Below are 6394 nucleotides of genomic sequence, written 5' to 3'. Positions count from 1 at the left end.
ATACCTTGTGACCCAGCATCTTCTCCTTAAAGTACCCAACAGAAACACGTAGATCTATTAACCAGAGGTCCTACACAAGAATGTTCAGGTAACACTATTTGCATGAACCTGTGGGGTTATAGAAAAAATATATGTTGGGGGGTCTCTGCCCCTCATTCCTGGAATAATGCTCTGAGAACCCTTGTAATTTCCTAAATGATAAGAGTGCTAGGAGTATGTCTTGTAATCCTTGGTCCATGTCCCCAAACTGTGATATAGGCTCCTAAAACCTTTATAAATTCCTAAGTGATAGGAGCACAGGGAGTATCTATTGTTCTTTTTTTTTGAGGTTTTTTTTTTTTTTTTTTTGAGAGAGATACACAAACAGCACAAGTAGGGGAAGGGCAGAGAGAGAGATAAAGAGAGGGAGAGAGAGAGAGAGAGAGAGACTCCCAAGAAGGCTCTGCACTGTCAGCAAAGATCCTAATGTGGGGCTCAAATCCACGAAGCAGCAACATCATGACCTGGGCCAAAATTAAGAGCTGGACACTTCACCAACTGAGCCACCCAGCTGCCCTGAGTATCTATTGTTCTAGTGAAGCAACTCTGGGTGGGCCCCTGGCTTCTCAATGGGAGCTGATCACTACAAATAACTAGGCCTTGATTAGAAGCTTGAACTTTTCAGCTCTGCCTCTCCTGACCTTCTTTAGAAAGCTGGCTGAAAACAGAGTTAAATTACTGATTAGGCCTACATGGTAAAGCCTCCGTGAAATCCCCAAAGTACAGGGTTTGGAGAGCTTCCAGGTTGGTGAACACATCCACATACCAGAAGGGTGATGCACCCCAGAAGTTCCTCTGCTTGGGACCCCCCCAGAGCTGACCCTATGTATCTCTGTATCTGGCTGTTCATCTGTATCCTCTGTCACATTCTTTAATAAACTGGTAAATGTAAGTGTTCCCCTGAGTTCCACGACTGTCCTAGCAAATAATCAAATCCACAGGGGAGGCAGTCATGGCAACCTCCAAAATGTGGAGCCACTTTGGACACAACCTGGGGACCTACTATCTGTGATTGGCATCTAAAGTGTGGGGGAGGGGCAGCCTCATGAGACAGCCCTTAACCTGTGGTATCTGATGCTATCTCCAAGTAGATAGTGTCAGAATTGAGTTAAATTGTAGGGCATCCAGCTGGTGTCACCAAAGTGCTTGGTGCAGGGAAAAATCCCACACGTGTGGGGACCAGAAGTGAAGTGTCCTCTGTGAAAGTAAGAGAGAAAGACACAGGGGGAGAACTCTAGGTTTTTGACAAAACAGAACTACAAACTGGGAATTTCCCCCAAATTCATCAACAAGAGAATGGATAAATAAATCAAAGCATATTCAAGATAAAATGACAAAGAAAGAACAGTTGTATACAACGTGACTAAATCTCACCAACAAAGGTAGAGCAAAAGAAGTCAGACACAAAATAGTACACACAGAATGTTTCAAATTATAGGAAGTTCCAAAACAGGCAAAATTATTCCCTGTTGTTGGAAGATAGGAAGGGGATACCCCTTGAGGTGGAAGAATGAGTAGCTTTAGGAATGCTTAGAATATTCTGCATTGTGATCTGGGTGCTGATTATGTAAGTATCGTTTGTGAAATTCACGGAGTTCTACCCTACAATTTTTGCATGTATGTTATATTTCAATAAAAGTTTAAAAACTCGTCTCGTATCTAACAATTATTAGCATCTCTCTATATAAATATTTACTTCTAGATAGACCTATGCTGATTTTACTGTAAACAATGCCTTCTAATTATTGTAATCTGGTACAAGTATGTCCTATTGATTGGATTACCATGCTAAAAATAACACACAGTTTCGTTAATTAAAATACTGAGGCAGGAAAACCAATACTTAAAATTAGGTAATATTTAAATGTAACACCGTCAGAGCTTTAAAGCCATGGAAACTGGGGCAAAAAGGCTGAAAAAACTATGAGTTTCAAATAATGAATATTTGTGATGGTGTAAGAAAAATCCAGGCACTTTTTTTTTTAATTGAAACTTTCAGAGAAATTCTGCATATTTTCTTTCAACTGTTTGTGTAAAATAAGAAAATGAAGATTGGAACAATTATTTGTCCGACTTGAAACAATGCTCAAAATTTGTTAAGCAAATTATAATTTGTGGATCAAATATAACAGTACCTAAATCTTCTCATTCTCTAGCCCGTTTTCTTTGTCCAAATTAAAATAAAAAGGATTTTAGTTTGAAATCCCATATGATTTATTTCTTTATACTAGTTTATATTTACAAACCATCTCTAGTTGAGGGGAACCCTCCTCAACAGCTTTAAGTTTCTTGCAGGAGACAAACCATTTAACTATAATAGGTGAAAACAAAACAAAACAAAACCAAACAAAACAGGAGACAATGCTGACCGGAGGGAGCCACACAGTAGCCCACAGAGGGGGAAACCAACAAAAGAGAAGAAACGTAAATACTTACTCATTTGTCTAAAAGGTATTTTAACACAGTCACTTTCTCTTAGCCATGGGTTTTCATCTTGAATGTGTATCATGCACGTGTTGAAAGAAAATTCTGTTATTTAGCTGTCCTCACGTTCAGTGGCCAGAGGGGGCTGGTCACGGCTTGTGGGGAGGGGGACATTTTTAGCAACTTGGATTTATGGGGACCTAGACATGGCTTCATATTTAAACTGGAAGAAACCCTTTGGCTACGGTTTCTGACTGGGCTCTAATTTCTGAAATGACGAGAACATTCCGGTGCCCACTCCTGCTACCTCCCCTAAGACTAGCCCTTTCCCTTTCTCCTTCCTTCCTCTTCACCCCACAGGCAGCAGCCTTAAGGAGTATTTTCCTCTCCAGCCTTTATTTCACAACCAGCCTCACTGAAACAGGATTCTCAAAATAAATAACACGCGTCACCAGCCCCCTACCATTGTCTGACAGAAAAACGCCAATTAAAAGAAGAAACAAGGTTAATGTAAAAATTACAGCTTTTGGAAAAACGACCACTAATTTTCAGTTTTAGAAGAAACTGGGGAATACAAGCCAGGGTGAATTGGAAATTGCAGTGTTAAAGAAGAAAATGAACACCAGTTTAAAGTTGCAAGTCAAAAATTCACCGGTACCAAAAAGTAAAAGCCAAAAAAAAAAAAGGGGGGGGGTTAAAAAAGAAGGTGACAGATATGCTGATTAAAAATGATCTTACAAATGAGTTTCTTTCGAACGTTAAATGGAAAAATCCAGAGTTTGGATTGCCAACTGTTTACAAAGAAAAGATTATTCAGAAGAACTACGTGACTCAAACAATAACATCTTTCAGATTCTGCTGGGAAGATTGGTAGATAATATGAAATTTAAACTAACATTTGGACTTTGTCCATTTTGTGCTCAGTGAAGACATTTTTGGCATGCTATTTAAAATATTTTCATATCAGTTTATCATTTCAAAATACAGTGAAAACACACACATCTGCAGTTGCACTCTGTGGTATAAAGGAAAAAAATGGAAAAGGCTAAGGCCATTTTACCTTATATAGAAACAAATAACAATTCCCTGCATCCACTTTGCACTTATTTTCACCTTTTAATGTACATAAGATACAATTTTTAGACATTCTTCGTAAGAGCAAAATCATCATGAAGACTTGAGCAACTTGTTTAACCCCTGCTATGCTTTCATTCTCCAAGCTAAGGCACAGGAACAAGACAACCTATTTCCCCGGATTACTGTGAGCATCTCAACACGGCTAAATACCAAAAACTACTCAGGATGGTGTGTGGATGTAGTCCCAAAAATCAAGAGAAAAAACCAAAATATAAAAGTGAAACAGTATTTGCTGTTTATTAAATTACCAGCCATTGAAACATTGGGAACTGCTAGGAAAAAAAAAAAAATACAAAGAACATGTGACAAAGACCACATGTGTCCTGCAAATCCTAAAGTATTTACTATCTGGCCCTTTACAAAAATATTCGTCAATCCTTGCTCAGATAGATCATCCTAACCATGAAAGATAACGTTCATTAAGCGTGAGTAATATGTATGGAATGCCAGAAATATTCAGATTTTTCTCTGGGGTTACATAGCATTTACCAAAGTTAAAAATTGATTATATAACCAAGTTATAATTTCTTGTATAAATTCAAACGGCACCAAAATATTTATCAAAGAAATGTATTCTGAAGTATGCCTGATGCCAGCAAATTGTTGAATCAGGCTTTTGTTTTGTTTTTGTTATCTTTTTTAAGCCTAGCCTATGAACATGATCACCAGGAGCTACCATATGTGCATAAATGCCTCAAGAGTATTATTGCCAAATAAACCTCATTCAGGGCTGTGGTGGATGCACAACTCCAGGGGGCACTAGCTACATTGTGTTCTATGAGTTATGCTGAGGGGTTGACTTGTGCGCAAAAGACAACATGAATGAAGCCCCCTGAGGTGTGCCACACAATGGTATTGAGCCAAACTCCTTTTCATTGGTAAAAAAGGAAAATAATTTACATAATGTATTTCTATTTTGTCAGATTTTATTTATTTATTATTTATTTATTTATTTGTTTGTTTATTTATTTATTGAGGGAGAGCGCACACACACGAGTGGCAGAGTGGGTGAGAATTTAGCAGGTTTCATGCCCAGCCAGAGGTGGGGCTCAATCTCACCACCAGGAGATCATGACCTGAGCCAAAAAACGAGAGATGCTTAACCAACTGAGGCACCCAGGCACCCCATATTTTGACAGAGTTTTTCATAAACTCCACATTGAAACCTTCCTATGAAGAAAGAGAAATAAAGTTGAGATACCAAGAGAGTAATTCAAAAAGGTTAGTTGATTCTTCCAGAAATTTAAAGATCATTGACTGAAATATGCCAGCTTGTTGGGGACCATTGCACCATACTAGTGGCCTACCATTGGACAGTTATCTGGTCCAGGAAAGCCCAGTTTAGTTTCAAAGAGTGATCTGAACGAGGACACAGAAGCTATGCTTGTGAAATTTGCTCATGATGTCAAGTCGGGAGGCCAGGAAGATACTAGGCCTGGTTTCCAAGTGAAAATTTCACCATAGGCTAAAACTAAGCAAAACAATCCTAACAGAAATCGCTCTTGTACATTAAGAAACTCTCTAAATTGTGACTATCTCAATATTGATCTGCATAAATGATTTTAGAACCTAAATGTACTTTGGGTTCAAACGACTCAAGGAATTTCAAGAAGACTGGGGTAAATATGGAGAACAATAGTTGTCCTTAAATATTTGACTTTTGTCCTCTTTTTTGAGTAAAATATAAATTTAATACATGTTTTTTACCCCCCCCCCCAGGGGAAAAGGTGAGGCAGAATTTAACTCCAAAGTTAAAAAACTGAAGGGCTACAGCCAGGTTTAACCCACAGATATGTGTATTTAATCTACCAACCTCATCCACAGTGTTTTATCTAACAGCTTGAATTAATCATCATGTTGAAAAGCCACAGATTTCACAGCTATATCTAGATTTTTGGCATCTCTTGAGTCACAGGATGGCTTGGCCACATTGGCCCCTCACTCTTCTGGAGGTATTCAGCTGGAACAGAGTAGCACCTTCCAGTCCTCACAGTCCCCACCACACCCTGTTGAATCACACCTGGCCTGCTGTACTCATGTACATACAGATATTTGAACTTATGTAACTCCTATAAAATAAAATGATAAAGAAATTCTTTAAAAACAGAATCTGTCCCCAAATGTGATGGGTTGCCTTAAGAGATGTTAAGCTTCCTATCATGGAAAGCAGCACTACTGAAACAGGTTGAGATGAATGTTACAGTGAGGATGGTTATATGGGGCTTCAATTAGGCTACATCAGTATTTATCAAATTTCTTTTTAAAAGAAAAGAGATTTGTAGTGTTTGCTTAAATTAGCTTTATTCTAATGACTCAAGTATCCACAAACATAAAATTTGTGAGTTGAATTCTTATGTTTTATCTCAGATTTGTATAAATCCCAAACAAATATTTAAATTCCAAAATTATTGCTGTCAACATCTCTATAAAAACTTAACAAAAAACCCAGCCAAACCTTTGTGTTTCCAGATTTTTATATTTTCATATTTTAATTTGAGTGTTTATGATGTACGCAGGCTACTTTATGTTATCAACTTAGTTTTGGATCAACACCTAGGCACTGTGCTTAGTTGAAACTGTAAATTTCAGGATGATTCCTGTGGTCCAAGATTCCCATGAAGGTAGGTCATTCACAACCAATATTAAGAAAAAAACAAGAAGATGATCCTCATTATGCCAATTCATTCCAATCATGAATTTTCAAGAGCTGGTTTATACTATTTGATATTCAGGTGCCCATTCATAGGTTCCTTTTTCAAATGAAAAGCTCTGACTCATTGAAATGAAGTCAACG

Source organism: Acinonyx jubatus, chromosome B3 (assembly GCF_027475565.1).
Source record: "Acinonyx jubatus isolate Ajub_Pintada_27869175 chromosome B3, VMU_Ajub_asm_v1.0, whole genome shotgun sequence".
In the NCBI taxonomy this organism is placed as follows: Eukaryota; Metazoa; Chordata; class Mammalia; order Carnivora; family Felidae; genus Acinonyx; species Acinonyx jubatus.
Note: the sequence above shows the minus strand (reverse complement) of the source record.